This window comes from Dunckerocampus dactyliophorus, chromosome 17 (assembly GCF_027744805.1).
Source record: "Dunckerocampus dactyliophorus isolate RoL2022-P2 chromosome 17, RoL_Ddac_1.1, whole genome shotgun sequence".
In the NCBI taxonomy this organism is placed as follows: domain Eukaryota; kingdom Metazoa; phylum Chordata; class Actinopteri; order Syngnathiformes; family Syngnathidae; genus Dunckerocampus; species Dunckerocampus dactyliophorus.
The window spans coordinates 22,422,463-22,439,992 of record NC_072835.1 but is presented as its reverse complement, the minus strand read 5'-3'; positions in this window follow the sequence as shown (position 1 = coordinate 22,439,992).

Below are 17,530 nucleotides of genomic sequence, written 5' to 3'. Positions count from 1 at the left end.
ACAGTTTCCTGAAAGTCCAGCAGTGGAGTACCTTGCGGAGGTTTGCGCACATTAGGTCCAGTATCTTGGATTTTCTTCTTTCAGAGCTCAATGGCGCATTGCAGTCTTGAATACCAACGCTTATAAGTCACAAACACGGTAAGGCTATTTGACGAATAGCTAGCAACTTATCTATCCACCATGTACATACGGCCCTCGTTTAGAACGGTTAATTGGTTCCAGACTTCACCGTGATGAATGAATTTCCGCTATATAAGATGCAGTGTTTATAAATGGAATATTTTTGTAGTTAGAGCGTAGAAAACCTGTTAATGACTTTCTAAATACAGTTTTTAACATTGTTAGCGCCCTGTAGACATGAACATAACACCCTTTACACTCCTATTATTCTTTGTTTACAACACATTGCTCAACACTTACGCAGCAGGGCTAGCTAGCAATCTAGCGAGCAAGCCAGTTAGCCTGGAATTTATTTCTTCTCAACTTAAGAAGCCAAAAACGTAGCACTTCCACTCGGAATGGGAGGAGAACCTTTTTTCACTCTATCATGTGGGACATACCATGGCTGACTTCATGCAGTGTTAAGGTAATGTCATGTAAGCTAATGTCTCGATGTTTTGTGTCATTACAGCCTCCTAGTGACCAGAATACTACATATCACTTGTACTTCAATATGTCTGTGTAGGCTCTCAGTCGTACAGGAGTTGTCCATCGAGGAAAAGGCTTCTTGAGGCGTCATCTGTACTTCTGTGAAGAAAGTGTCGTAAGTGTCGTAAGTGTCGACACTTTCTTCACAGAAGTACAGATGACGCCTCAAGAAGCCTTTTCCTCGATGTACTTCAATATGTTTTGATAATAATAGGCCGTAGTGTACCACCAAACAGCCATCGTTTATTCATAAACGGAGATATGGCGAGGGAGCGATAGTCAAACCGTGCTACTGCGAGGGACCACTGTACAGCAGTGCCTTGGTTTTTGTTACTTATTTGTTCCAAAAACTGAAATATACAAAAACCGGGCCAAATTTTTTCAATAGGAAATAATGAAAATCCAAAGAATCCGTTCCAGACACTCAAAAATAAGAAGGAAAGAACAATTTTATAATTCTAGTTTTACGTGAAATTATTCCAAATGATGAGTAGCTACGACTTATTGTTCATGCAGACGTTCTCGTGTCGAGTTTATCAATGAAGAAAGCACGGATGGTGAGTCAGCACTCGATTTCACGGAGCGATACGGGTACAGGGAAAGGACGAGTATATACTGTATACCGTAAACTGTAAAGTACAGTATATACTGTAAAGTACGGTATGTACTGTAAAGTACGGTACATACTGTTAAGTACGGTATGTACTGTAAAATACGGTATATACTGTAAAGTACGGTACGTACTGTAATGTACGGTATGTACTGTAAAGTACAGTACGTACTGTAAAGTACGGTACGTACTGCAATGTACGGTACGTACTGTAAAGTACAGTACATACTGTTAAGTACGGTACGTACTGTAACGTACGGTACGTACTGTAAAGTACGGTACGTACTGTAAAGTACAGTACATACTGTTAAGTACGGTATGTACTGTAAAGTACGGTACGTACTGTAACGTACGGTATGTACTGTAAAGTACGTTACGTACTGTAATGTACAGTATATACTGTGGTGGTACCCTTCCAGCCTCTCCTTGACCTCCTTAAAACCTGGGAACTTCCGGGTACCTTTCTTTCTGCCTCTTTCTTGACCTGCTGAATCCTTGAAGTCCGTATGTTCCCATCCTGTCAAGAAGTCAGCCAAAGGTGTCAGCTCTTACATCCAAACCTCAGGTATTACTAACACAGTGCTTGGACTCAAAACCGGTTTTGGACCTTCGGGGGTCTTGTTTAAATGATCTGCCAAAGACATTGGAGTCCAACACTCCCAGGAATTCTCAGCTCATATTTAAAACACCTCACATTTCCTCTTCTGGGAAAAACGGGAGTATTGGCAAGTGTGTACACCCTCTAAATGATGAAACTGCCGCTTGGACAGCAGACGTTGTGTTGAATCCTTCCCTGGGGAGCTGTGGGTGGGCACCTGGTAGAACCCAGGGGCTGTTCCCTGAATCGGAAGAAAACGGATGAAACTGATACAAAGGCAACTTAGCATCAATGCTGGATTCTTTCCAGGGGGTGTTTTGAGCAAAGGGGGGGCCTGATCTTGGGGAAGGAGGTTGCCTCTTTGACCTCCTCTCTGGGTGCCCTCCTCCTATTCTGATTTACACTTTGCTGGATGCCAGCCCGCTTGGGAGGTCATCACCGCCAAGACTAGACCCCACAACTCAGGAAGTGGTGGTCCCCCCACCCCCACCCTGTGGAGCATGGAGGTGGCCATTGGCTGGACGCAGACAAGCAAACAGGTGTGGTCTGTTGTAGTGTCGCTATCAGGGCAAGGGACCCCGTCCACCCCTGAAAGGGGGGCTGCACACACACTCATACATGCACATGCTGGCTGGGTGGGCTCCCTGTTTACTAAAACAACAGGAGACGTCAACGTTTCAGTATTCAGACTGTTGCTGGGTCCCCACATGCCCTCCTCCCAAATCCCTCCGTCCCCATCCCAACCCATCTGGGATGTCCCATTCAGGAGAAAGTTCACCCTCTTGAGCTGCCTGACTAAAAAAAAATAATAATAATTCCCAGTCTTTCCGGCGACGGCGTTCCCGTTGCTTGGAATGCGTCCATGACACTGTTGGCAGGCAGATGTTTTCCACCTCCATGCAGACCACTTCCTCCCGCTTCAGCTTTTTGTTTCCTTCATGCTTTGCTGATAAATCACAAATCTTTAGCTTTGAATAATCCCTGAGGAAGTACGTCTGGAATGTAACAGGATCTGCTGTACAGTATGTGGTATTCCACACGATGTTGTTTCTATCACCGTTTGTTTGTCAGCAGGGTTCATGGATGGATCCAGGATTAGAAAAGCAAAGATGTTGCTTTCAGGAGTCAAACAAAACTCAAAGCTCACATGGAAAATGTCAAATAAACCTGGTGCTATCATTTATGCAGCTCTCGGCAAACGTGTGGCCATCGTGACATGATTACGCTACACCAGTGGTTCTCAGTTGTCTTCTGCCATGCCCCCACTGGGGGACACAAACCAGCGAAATGCAACAAAATCAGAAGACAATTGTCTCATGGGCACTCGGCCTGGGACGATAATAAATAAATAAATACGTGAATCATAGAATAAATGTTTTCCTCGTCTGCCGCCTCCAAACAGGCAGGAGGAGAGTTCACTCTGTGCATTGCTTTCAGCACCTCAGCGAGTTTGTTAGAACAATAGAACAATAGAACATAGAACAACGGCATGGACGGAGTGAGTCCTTTTGTCAGGCATACAGTCTCTTTGTATCGGTGGATGGGGGCAGGGCCGCTAGCATACACGGCGGGAACCTTGCAAGGTAACGTAGTATGAACAAAATGAGTAGATTGCAATATATTGTCACATACTGTATTTGTAATATTTTCTCATTGTACTTTTCATCAAATGAATGGTAAAATCTTGTTTTTGGAGGTGTTTTAATAGCGGCCTTCAAAGGTGGAATAGGTGTGTCCCATTATGTGCATTAATTAGCTGCCTGTTTTATCTGTTTTTATATCTTTAGAACGCACAGAAAAGAGAAAGACGCGTCCCACATGAGGACTGCGGATGACGGGCAACATCTTTTTTAAAAAGTGCACCCTTCCTTTAAGAAGCAATCTGTATTAACATTAAAAAAAAGCTATGCCTCACCAGCCATGAACCCCACCGCACGTCACAGGTAAGAAGTTGCTGTTTAGAGATTCCTTCCTGCGGTTTAATACTCAAAATTTGAACTTTGTGCACATTTGAACTACAAAGTGTGAGTTAGTTTTCCGATGTTTCTCACATTTGATCCCATCCCTCAAGCTTTATGGCGTTTTTCCTGCCACCCATAACCTTTTCCATCCCTCCTCCTCCTTTTATGCTCCATGGTGGGTGAGGTGGGCGCAGGACGGTGGGAAAACTTCTAGGAAGCCCCCCCCCCCCCCCCCCCCCCCCGGCTACGTTAACGTGTTCTCCGGCTGCATTGTGCATTTTTTCCATCTCCGTCGGCCTCACGGGTCAAGCAGAACCAGGCTGCATCTACGCCCCGCCCACCACCGCCACCACCACCTCCTCCCCGGTGGTGATGATGATGATGATGATGATGCTGCAGACGCACCAGCAGGAGCCCCTCATGTGGCGGAGGACATTTTGGTTTTGAATCACACTTTCCAGCGACTTCCTGCCTCCTGTTTCTCTTTCATCAGGTGCTCTGAAACGCCTTAAACATGAACACATGTGGCCGAGCAGTAACGTGAGTCTTTCCATTCCAGACGCTGGATTCACGTCTGCCAGGGAAAACACAGCGTGATGATGTAGAGGAGGAGGAGGAGAGCCAAGATGGAGGATGTCGGGCGCTCTCTGAGACCATGTTCACTCAAAGCATGAGTCCACGTGAGAACGTGTTCACATGCCGTGGAGCGCATCCAAACACGACAGGTGAGGCGCCGCTCAATCCCAGCGGAAGACCATTTGTTAGCCAATCAGAAACGGGAAGAAAGTCATGAGTGGAAAAGGTGTATGTTAAGAGAGGTAATACGTACACTCAATAAATGTCTTATGATGGCCACGGTTTGACACTGGAACAGATCATTTCCATTCTTTCCAATGGGAAAATGTGATTTCTGTGCAAACAAATGGCAGGTTTAGTGTCTGATTACACACTTTTTCCTTGTGGGGGACTTGAAATAGTGGCTTATCGCTGATAGCGACTCAGACGCTGACTAATCCTGATGGAAAGGAAGTTCTCCAGCTGCTGCGAGGAAAAAAATACTTTGATAAATGGGCTGTTAATCGTGTTCGAGCAGAGGAGAACAAAGAACGAGCTCTTGTCTGATGGGATGCTTTTTTTTACATGACATTAGGTATGAGGCACCACAGGATGACGTCTTTTGGCAAACCATGCTGCAAAATGATGGTGTTGATGCGCTAGCCCCCACAACAAAAGCACCTGTCAGAGGTCTCTGCATCATTTTTGGCATTTCTGGAGTGTTCCTCAGTTAAACGTGCATTTTTTTACACGTGGAAGCATCTATAAAGTGTAAAGAAAAAGAGAAGAAATCTGTAAGTCCACTTTGACTTTTTAGCAGCATATTTCAAGTCAAGAAAAGCAATCATGTCCGTTGAGCTCCCTGAACGTGCGGACGTCCTCTTCAGATTGAAATGTATCGCCTCACTTGGACATGGAAAGGCCGCTGATTTTAAAACGTAAACATTTCAAAGAAAGTCGTTTTTGAAATCATTGCTTTGCTGTAAACTGATTTGTATTACTCTAGAGCAAAAAAACACTTGTCACTGGACGGTTGGCGTCTCCTTAATTCATTCTTTTGTAAATTAGGACTATTCAATTAAAGCCAACAAAATGTAGAAATAAAAAAAAGTGTGAGATCTGAGCTTTTAAAGGACATTTCAACTTCAACAAACTTGACAAGCAGCTGCCAAAAACAAAGCCATGGATCAACAAATTCAAATTAGGAACACAGGATATAATATAAATACACTCCCACCCACTAGGTGGCGCCTCTTTTTAAACTGATATGATTGTTAGAAAAGATCATTGCACACCGGCCCTGGAAACAGCTTAGGAAATAATTGACAGAAAGTCCTCTTTGCGTCGTCAAATGTAAATTCAGACGACAGCAATGGGCCTAAATAATCCCAGGAGGCCATAAAAATGCACTCTCAACCTCTTTTAATCCGACATGATTTATTAAAGAAGCAACGGCTACCAAAAACTACACCCGGCATCAACAAACGTACATTTGCACTAAACCAAGCGTGACCAACGGACACAAAATGTAAAAATGCACTCCCACCCACTAGGTGGTGCCTCATGGTTTTGTTGAAGGATATTGCACACTGGCCCTGGAAACTACTCTGCAAATAATTGACAGAAAGTGCTCTTTGCGTGGATGAATGCAAATTCAGACTAAACCAGCGGACCTAAGTGGTCACAGCGTGGAAACACATTGCACTTCGAACCAACAGGTGATGCCGCTTTTGAATCCAACACGACTTATCCAAGTAGTGGCAGCTGTCAAAAACCACACCTGGCATCGACAAACGTAAATTAGCACGAAGCCGACGGTGGGAAACAGTTTTGAAAAGAACAAAAGCGCTGCGCTGTGCTTCTACAAATGGAAACGGGGGTAAAAATAAATGTGAAAGGGTGTTCTAACAAGGCTTGGTTTAGGAGCTTGGGTAGACTAGGTGGAGGACCAAGACCATTTCATGATGATGGACCATATTCTGCAGGAACCGAGAAGAAACTCAGTGGTTTTACTCCAAACAGAAAGGTGAGGCTGTCCATGGGGGGTCAGAAGGTAAAAGCGTGGTCCAGATGACTGATAGGAAGAACTTGAAACACACAAAGAGGAAAAGTTGTAGCCTGCGGGGGTCAGGCGGGGCTGTCAGGTGAAAACGTGGGCGAGGAGGGCGTGCTGCGTGGGCGGGGCGTCCCGGGAACGACAGCTTCAATCATCAAGCAGTGAGAGAGCGTTGACTTTTTGGCACTCTGTAAGACACTTTTGCTAAAGAGGACGCGACCCCAACGCTGTTTTCTGAAGCTTTGATGGCGACACCAACGTCACGGCGGTGTTCGCTCCTCTCCCTCGTGTTTGCTTGACAGCCGACAGACACGAGACGGGAAGGGAAGGAACGCTTTTCCCTCAGTCATTTTCGTACATGTCGAGCTGCAGCCTCGTATTCCAACCTGGCTGAGGACACCAGATGAAAGCTCCTCGAGTGTCGTCTTTGCAGCTTAGTCAGCCGTCATGAAACTCACTTTGACCTCACACCTCACCTCAGCACAGCCACAAACACTCGTATTTTTGCAGGAACGAGCACAGTAGAGCACAGAGGGTCAGCCCGGATGCGGATGAATGGTGAAAGCGGGAAAGCAGTCTGTGCAGGGATTCATTCCAGCAGAGCGCATCACCAAGCAACCATTGTCTTAAATCCAGGAAAAACATGGCAAGGAGTTACTTGTCTTTTGGCTGCAGGTCCTTCTGCTGCCTACAACACGCCGAATGTTCCACTTGTTCATTTCTGTTCCACGATTCAAACGTGACTTCCTGTGTCCGTCAGTGTGGTGATGGTGATGTTGATGTTGGTGGTCGTCTTGTTTCCCTTCCGCCCGCAAACCAAAACCCAAATGACTTCTCCTCAGGCTGCCTTCATGAACTGTCTTTTCGGTTTGCCACTGAGCGCCTTTCGAAGCCCACCGCAACAACCGATGGGCGTGCGGCGGCTGTGAACCCGACATGCGCGCGGCGTCACGGAGGGGCACTCTCGGGAACCAAGGTCAGGCACGTAAACGAGGGACGACCGTATTCACTGGAAAATCTCATCGCAGTTCCTCCCTTTTTCACGGTTGACTTTGGCCTATTATTAGTCCACAATATGAATATTTATGCAAATGTGACCTATTTTTGGCCTAAATGAAGCATTTTCAAGCATAACAGTTGATAAATGCGCTAAAATACAAATAGAAGGCATTCAAAGACAAAGGCCTGGTTACGCGTAACGTAAGACCTAGTGTGTGTGCATGTGCATGTGTGTGTGTGTGTGTAATTATGCAGGCACAAGTAAGTAAGTACTATTAGTACAGTCGTCCTTCGCTATATCATGTTTTTTGAAAAATGAATTCATAAATGATGGCTGAGCTGAGCCAAAAGGCAAAGCTGTCAATTTACCGGTGGATCCGCGTTCCTTCCCGCACTATGGTCAGGAGCTTTGGGTAGTGACCGAAAGGACAAGATCGGGTACAAGCGGGCCAAATGAGTTTTCTCCGTAGGGTGGCTGTGCTCTCCCTGAGAGATAAGGTGAGAAGCACTCGGAGTAGAACCGCTGCTCCTCCGCATCGAGAGGAGCTAGATGAGGTGGCGTCTGGTCAGGATACCTCCTGCATGCCTCCCTTGGGAGGTGTTCAGGGCACGTCCGACCGGTAGGCGGCCTCGGGGAAGACCCAGGACACATTGGAGAGACTATGTCTCTCAGCTGGACGAAGTGGCCGGGGAGAAGGAAGTCTAGGTCTCCCTGCTTAGGCTGCTGGCCTCGGATAAACAGTAGAAGATGGATGGATGGATGGATGGATGGATGGATGGATGGATGGATGGATGGATGGATGATGGCTGGTTGGATGGATGGATGGATGGATGGATGGATGGATGGATGGATGGATGGATGGATGGATGGATGGATGGATGGATGGATGGATGGATGGATGGATGGATGGATGGATGGATGATGGCTGGTTGGATGGATGGATGGATGGATGGATGGATGGATGGATGGATGGATGGATGGATGGATAGATGGATGGATGGATGGATGGATAGATGGATGATGGCTGGTTGGATGGATGGATGGATGGATGGATGGATGGATGGATGGATGGATGGATGGATGGATGGATGGATGATGGCTGGTTGGTGGTCTATCATTAGTCCAAACATATTGAAATACAAGTGATATGTAATATTCTGGTCACTAGGTGGCAGTAATGACACAAAACATTGAGACATTAGCTTACATGACATTACCTTAACACTGCATCAGCCATGGCACGTCCCACGTGATAGAGTGAAAAACAGTGTGGAAGTGGTAGTTTTTTTGGCTTCTTACGTCTAGAGGAAATTAATTTGAGGCCAACTGGCTAGCTCGCTAGCTTGTGACCTCACGAGCTTGCTAGCTAGCACCTGTCTCGAGTCCCTGCAGCACGAGAGTTGCAATGTGTTGTGAACAATAAATAATAAGAGTGTAAAGGTGACTATAGGGGTGTTATTTCATATCTAAAGGGCTCTAATAATGTTAAAAACCGTATTTAGAAAGTCATACACAGGTCTTCCATGCTCTAACTACTAAAATATTCCATTTATATTTCACTCTCTGCAAAGAATTTGCTTATAATAATAAGCGGACCTGGCAACAGTGATGTGCGTGTGTGTTATGTATTTATGCCTTATATGTCTTATTTTCTCTTATTATGCCTACTATCTTGGGTAATAGGAGCGTAAAGGTGACTATAGGGGTGTTATTTCATGTCTCGAGGGCTCTAATAATGTTAAAAAAAAACGTATTTAGAAGGTCATAAGCAGGTTTTCTCTGCTCTAACTATGAAAATATTGCATTTCACCACAATAAGGGAGGGATGATTGTATTTCACGAGTAATCAGACCCGTCTAGGTACTCTTTTTCAAAAAAGCGACAAAGAAAAGGAAGTGGTGGTCCAAGTCTGGATCTACATTCAGTGCTCTTTAACGATGCAACACCTTCATAATTCAAATGCAAAATAAAAAAAAACATCAAGATGCCTTTTGTATCTACTGTTTTCCACACACACACGATTTAAAAAGTAGCAAAGCACAACACGCCGCAGAAAAGCCCGTGCATCATTTTAAAATGTACAAATAGACAAAAAGAATGAGAGTAAATGGAATCCCAGTAAGTCGATGTCATGACTTTGCTTCTGAGAGGTCTGTCCATTCTGTTTGCGTGGTTACCCCAAATCCAAATACTAGAATAAAAACCACAGTGTTGGGGGAAAGTCAAGTTTCTTCACTTGTTGGAACTGAAACATCTTCAGGACAGCACATGTCTTTGCTGGACTTCTTTCAGCGGAGACGTCCAGATCACTTTTTGTGGCTATCGAGCATCAATTTCACTTGAATGTGAACAAAAGTCCTTGACATGAGATATGACACAGGACGTACGGAGTCGACCCCGGCCGCCAGCTACCAGTAGGTGTCATCTGCATCATGTCAGGCGTCGTCTCTCGCTACTGCTTAGAGAGCACGGCTCGAAGCATCGACATCCCGACAGGCCCTGCAGATCGTCTCACTTCATCGGCATGGAAACGCGCTGTGGAGCACCACATGGACGGGGGCGGGGGGGTGCAGGAAATGGGGCGAAAGTGTGGACGGTGCGGATGATGTTGAGCAGATTGTTGGTCTTCATTAGCGTGATGTTGTGAGGACAGATGGATGAAGGCGAGGCGCTGCAGCTGCGACCTATTAAGTTCAGGTCGCACCAGCTGCCTGCGATTACCCGCTGAACCTGCGGAGGCGCTGCTGCTAGAATTCACCGAGTGCTAAACCCGGTAACGTCATTCCAAAAATAATCTAATGACTTGTTTGATTTTGAAACTTTGACTTTGTCACTAATCCCCTCCAAAAGGTCAGATGAAAACCAAAGCGTACGACAACCGTGGCAATTTTTCCATTAAAAAAAGTCACATAAAACCAATGAATCCACTCCAAACACCCAAACTCAATTCTGTGGACTAGTTTGTGTGTCCAAAAACCAAGGTTTCTTTTTAACTATTATTTGTAACGTGACAACACCGTTAGCGCTAGCGACAGTGAAATGTGGCGTGCTATGACGTGCACTGATATCTACATCAACAATGACGCTTGACGCTTCAGTCGCCATTGGTCACTACCACTACACGGAAGCTAAGTACAGTCCTCCCTCGTTCATCGCGGTTCATTGGTTCCGTGCGTGAGCAGCAAATTTCCGCAAAGTAGGATTCAATATTAATAAACGGAATATTTTCACAGTTATGGCGCAGAAAGCCTGTTTACGACCTTCTAAATACAGTTTTTAACATTATTGCAGCCCTCTATATATGAAATGACACCCCAAGAGTTACCTTTACACTCCTGTTACCCAACATGGTCGATATCATCAGAGAAAATAAGACATAAATAAGATAACATGGACTCACGAGTTGGCAGTTCCTTGTTGTGTCTTCCTGGACTGTGAACTTGCTGCGGTGGCTGTTGTGTCATCAGTGAATTGCAATGGCGGCTTTACCCAATATAGCAGACATAATACGACCCAATGGCCCATTTAAGACGTAAATACAACTCCTGCTCGTGTGTGTCACAGTAAATGTGTTCCCCAGCGGGCCTTAGATGTGTGGAAGACAGGAAGTGACATCGGAGGTTCAGAGTTGGGTTTTAGCCTGTCGTGGGTTAGGGACACATTTTTCCTGCACTGTACCAAACTGCTGTGACCTCGCACTTAGCTTCTTTTTACACTTACACTGTAAATAAAGATGTTTTATGGGTGAAAAAGTGTATTATTGCTATCAACTTCAGTCTTTCCTCTTTTTTCCCTATTTTTCTGGGGTTTTTTTATTTTCCAAGGTTTTCAACTTTCTTCTTAAATAATCTTTGTAAATGTTATTTTTGTAATATTATGACTTGTTCCCATCATATTTTTGACTTTATTGTCATATTATAACTTTTTCCCCAACCAAATTTTCCCAAAAATTACCAATTTATTTTGTTTTGTTTTGTTTTTTAAACGTGTTTTTTCTTTAATATTTCAACTCTGTGCTATGAAAATAACATTATTTTTCCGCATAACATTACGAGTTCATTCTCTTAAAATGAAGACGTTTTTTCTCATTAGAATGCGGCTTTTTCCTCTTAATATTCTGACTTAATCCTCATAGAATTCCAGCTGTTGTTTCAATTTCTGCTAGTTTTTTTTTTTTTTTAATTTTCCAACTATTTCAACTTTGCACAGTATATACAATGCATGCAGTCATGGGAACAATGATTGGAGCAGCCTTGTTTCTTCAGTTTATTGACCATTTGAATGCCTGCTACACATTTGTTTGGACAAACACGATGATGCTAACAAATGCACAAAGAAAGTCATTCATGAGGATTGTCGTGTTGCATGAAGGTCGTTCACCCACTGTGGCGAGCGCCGCGGCGTCCTCGGGGAATTCTGCGACATTTCAAAGGAATGCATCACCCTGTGACTCAAACATGTTTTATTTTCATCTCCTGTCGTCTGCGGGAAGGGAAACCCTGTGGGGGCGATATTGACCGGGGCTGGAAGCGCAAAGTGAGTCATGAGGGCGCAAATGAACGCAGCCTGATTGGAAAGTCAGAGAAGAAGGAAAGCTGATGGAGATGCGTCGGCGGTATTGAAGGCAAAAGCGAGGGTTTTGGTCCGCAGGCCAACGCTGGAGAGTTTGCTCCTTTGTGAACTTCCAGCATCTCCTGAAGCTGGACCACAAGCTCCTGTTCCTTTGATGTCCATCTTGTCTTAAAACATGTGGATATGCCCGCGCCCCCCACCCCCTTCATATCAGTGCAAATGCAAAGCAGACGGGAGGACATAATCCCCTGAAAAGAAAGTTTGAGGTTGTGTGTTTGTTTGTTTCGGCATGGCTACAAACATCTGGCAAACACATCTCGTCATCCACACGCTTTCCAAACCCCCCCTTCCTCCTCCACGCAGCCCCTCATCTTCATCTCGCACTTCTCTGCACTTCTACCAGGAAATAGAAATTGGAGATTGATGTTTTAAGTCGGAGCCCCGCCTCTTGTTTCTTTTTATTTCCTTTGAATCCCGTTCAGCTGGATGGGAGGACGCACATGAAACAAACACAACGTCTGATTGTGGTTAGCGCTTTGTCGTGTTTCACAGGCTCTGCTGGCGCACCACGGGGGTGTCCAAAGTGCGCAGCGGGGGCCATAAGCGGCCCGCAGCTCGTTTTTTTTTTTTTTTTTTATTAGCCTGCGGCAAATGTATGACAATAAAACGGTCTGCATCACGTTATGAAATACATAAAAGGTTACGAGGAAAAAGTCGAGCACAACAAAGCTTTCATTCTCTGTGCACAGCGCGACGCTGGCCGTTAAGGCTGTGATTGGCCGGCTGTTCCCCGTGCGTATACGACGCGTTCACCTCCGCAAACACCTTGGCCGCTGCTGTAACGCATGGATGAGCTCCAGGCACTTCTCTCTTTAATTGCTGTGGTTCACGGACGACCGGGAGACTAACAGGCGAAATAGTGGAGGAGAGCCGCGGTTGCTCACACGCAGCCGACGTCGTGACTGCTATAAAAGCGGGGGTGTCTCAAAATTCGGCCCACGGGCCACTTGGGTCTTCTTGGCCTGCTGCACGTTGTACAAATAAAGTTACACTTTTTTAATGGGAAAAAAAGAGCAGGAGCCAAAATGTAAGGACTAAAAACTGAAATGTTGATGTTATAAATAATAATGCTGATTATTCATTGTCATTTTTTATAATTATTGATTTTATTAATCATTTTAATAAATATTAATTATTACGTATTCATAATTGTGGCTTTATTATGATTAAGTTAATGAATAATTATTCATTCTTTCATTCATTTCCTATGCCGCTTGTACTCATTAGGGTCGCGGGGGTATGCTGGAGCCTATCCCAGCTGATAGTGGGCAAGGGGCAGGGTACACCCAGGACTGGTCGCCAGCCGATCGCAGTATTAATAATTAATGAATAATTATTGTTATGCTTTAATAATGATTACTTTTAGATTTTTTTACTTATTAATTTCATTCGTAATCATTTATTAAGAATTGTATTTATTTATATTGAATTATTTAGAATTATTATTTCTGTTCATAATTATGATTATTATGATGTATTCATAATTATTATTATTCATAATTATTATATAAATCATTGTTCAGTCATTGCCTGTGCCGCTTGCACTCATTAGGGTTGCGGGGGTATGCTGGAGCCCATCCCAGCTGACTTTGGGAGGTGTGGGGTGCAGCCTGGACCGGTCACCAGCCAAATGAATGAATTATAATAAATAACTAATAATAATAATAAATTTTTTTTTTTTTTTGGCTTTTTAGAAAATAAAAAATAAATTAAAAGTGCCTCCCCCTCATCCTTAGATTTTTCAAGGTGGCAAGGTGGGGGGCAAGCACTCAAAATGTCTTCAAGGTTCGCAGGTTTGTGTGTGCTTTTGTCACGTGCTGTACCTGTACTTTTATTTTGTCTTGACATACCTTAACATAACATATCTTTGGATAGCTTTTTTGTAATAAATGAAAGGTAAAAACGTGGCCATGCATCATGACAGCGGCGTCCAGTGGGCCACACGTGTGCCGCTCACAGCGCTTCCTGAAAATAATATAAAACAACAACGAAAAAGCGCTACGTAAATAAGAAGTTACAAGCAAAGTTGGCAACATCACAGCGGTGCTGATGACCACACATTGACTTCAACAGAAGACCGCCTTTTTTTTAGCCTTTTTTCTGCTGCCTTTATATTTGTGTCAATTCGGTATTTTGAAGCCTTTTTTCTTTGTATTTACTTAAATATATTGACCTGTTTGATTGACAGTACATTGGATTGTTTTTTTTAACAAAAACATATTTAAAAGAAACGAACAAACGCACCTTTAGTTTTTCAGTTTGTGGCGGATAACCCTTTGCACGCCTTATGACGAGCAGGGTGTCGCCCTCTAGTGGTGGGAATGACAATAACGGGTTCGACGACAGATTTTAGTCATGATTTCAAAAGAAAACACATTTAAAGAAACTCACAGACTCACGTTTGCTCTTGAACAAACACTCTTTTCTTTCGACTCTCTTTTTTCCATACTGCTGATGTGTCAACAGCGGCGCTATTCTTTTCTACTGGCGCTCACGCGCACACACACACGCACGCAGCTTGTAGCGATTCCAGATGTGCGCAGGCATGATGTCATGCAGACCGGAGGCGCTGCACTCCACTTTTTGTGTGCGTGTTTTTTTCTTCTTCTTTTTTCTCCAGCAAACATCACCGACGAGGAGGAAAAGTAAGTGCTGGTAAATTCCCAGACGATCTTTGATTAGCTTGTGAGTCACATCGTCGTTGGTCATGGCGTTCAGCGTGTGACACCACCCCCCCTCCCCGGCTGCCTTTTTTTTTTTAAAGGGCCAGCTGCATGACGTCATTCATTCATTCATTCATCCGTGTAATGCGAGTGTAAGGAAGTGACGTGATTATCACCAACAAACACGTGTGCCTCAGATGTTCGGGGTGATGATGACGAAGGTGATGATGATGGGGTGGGGGGTGAGTGTTGTGTTGGTTGCTAGAGAACTGCCGTGCAAATGAATAAATAAAAAAAACGAGCCTGTAAACTTCACGGCGTGAGGTCTGGGGGGTGGGGGACGTTCAGGGGGAAGGGGCTTGTGCGGACCCCCCCAGTTACATCCCCCAGCTGGACTTCCTAAATTTGGGCCTCCAAGTCCAGCTGGAGGAGAGACCGACACGTTCTAATAGAAATAATCAATATGTTCCCATTGGGGGTGGCCGATACTGAGCATTTTCCTATCGATACGATACCAAGCAATGCAGCGCCAGTATTAAAGATACTGATACCGATTTGGCCATTTTTCAAGTTCAATGAATAAAACACAGGACAAAAATGTTACACATTTTTAATCAACAAATTATTAATGAATGTATAATTAATTAATACAATTTAATGAATTACAAACATGAATCTGTAAATACGACAAAGTAAAAATATCAACAGAAGAATTCATTTATTTTAATTACTTACAAATATTTGAAATTTATCAGAATTGATTTGAACATTTTCAAGGTCATGTATTTGCATTTGTACACAATTTATAATTAAATACATAAATAAATATCTAATTGATAAAAATATAAGTGTCGATATTAAAGATACTGATTTTGACAATTATACAGATTTTTCACAATTCATGTATTTATTTATAGATAACTAATATCATTATAATTAATCTAATTCATTTCTAAAAATACAGCAATATAAGACAGTGTAAAAATAAATAAATATATCCATCCATCATTTTCTATGCCGCTTATCATCAGTAGGGTCACGCGGGGATGCTGGAGCCTATCCCAGGGTACACCCTGGATTGGTCGCCAGCCAATCGCAGGGCACAAAATAATATATAATACTAATAAATGTAGCAATATATAAATATAACATCGAAAATGTGAAAAAAAACAAAACCACATTTGTGAAAATAAACAAAACAAGAAATTAAACATCAATCTCATCACGCTAGTATCAATACAGTACTAGTACTACCCTTAGTATTGATACTATTTGGGTCCATCGGCAAAAATCATCAACAGAAGTCTCTGAAAGTCGGTAACCAGATGTCATCGCGTGAATACAAAATGGTTATAAATATGGCCACCAGGGGCAGCATTTGGCTGACAGCAAACTATAATGTGCACTGGTGGAAAGGTCCCTGCTGGGATGTGAGTTTTTTATGGTGAGGAGGCGGAGCAATGGTGGGCGGGGCTTCTTTAAAGGTGACTTCTTCCTTCCTGGCGATCATAAACCACACAATCCTCCTCCCAAGCATCTGAAATGGAACACAATATCCAGTTTCTTTACATTTTGGAAATCATGGAATAGAAATAGTCTGTTCCAGAGTCAAACTGTGGCCATCCTTATACGTTGGAGTGTCCAGGCAGTGTTTTAGGTCATATTTGAACATTTTGGAAGTGTAAAAAAAGAAACCAGACACTAGCTTGATGGAGCTTGACTGGTGTCGTGGTTATGTGCCCATGTGGTCATGTGATAGCTTTAGAGAGCTCCAAACAAAAGCCTCCTGTTGTATGTTGAGCGAGCGTTGATGTGTTTCACACATGGACTTTTTCGGGGAGGGAGCGGGGGGTGATCTCCATAGGTGTGCTTTTGCCATCAGCAGTCCAGACAGGAAGCTCATGGCGGGAAAAAGCTGCCAGAAAACCTGCCCCACCAACATGGAACCCTCATGTCCTCGCTTAGGTTACGTTTAGTGGCACTGCCTGTACACTTCATGAAGGTGCATGCTGGCCACAGTTTGACCCTGGAACAGATTATTTCCGACCTCTCGGCCCACAAACGTGAAGGATGTGGCTGGCCTTCACTTTGTCTGTCAGTCGGCCGCTTAGCAACAGCATCATAACCGTGGCAACCAGTTGCTCTCGCCGTGTGGCCTGGTGGAAAAGCCCAGATGTTTCCGTGTGCAAGGGAAAAATATCACCCCGGGGCCGCTGAACCAATGGATAAATATCCGACAAGGCGGAACGTCACAGGGGCGAAGTTTGAACGACACGTGTAGCTTGTGAAGATTCATCCAAAAAAAAATGCAGCTTCATGAAGCTTTAAAGGGGATAAAAATGTCGTTCTCAGAGGAGGAAAGTTAGGGAGAAGAGCCAGTGGGGTAGGGGGTGGGGTGGTTGAGCGGGGTCAAAGGTGAATGAAGCAGTTTGAGGGAGGAGCTGAGGGTTGCATCTGCGCAGCACAGCATGCATCTGCATATTCGTGTGCGGGGAGGGGGCAGCAACTGGGACTAAGGCAGCTGCTTGACCTTGATTGTCAAACCAGATGTGTGTGTAATACTACCGCATTAGTCACTTTGTGTAATCAAATACTTTTAAAGAGCTCCAAACGTGACTTCGATGTAGCACAAACAAAGCCAACAAATAGATGTCAAAGAATCGCTGACGCCAAAGTCAACAAACACTCTGACAGTTCAGCAAAATCGAATTGAAAAAAAGAAGCGATCAACTCTTGGGATGCAACGTGAGTGTCCTCTGGTGGCTGGAAGGAGAACTGCACTTTTCCGCGCATCCAATAGATGACGT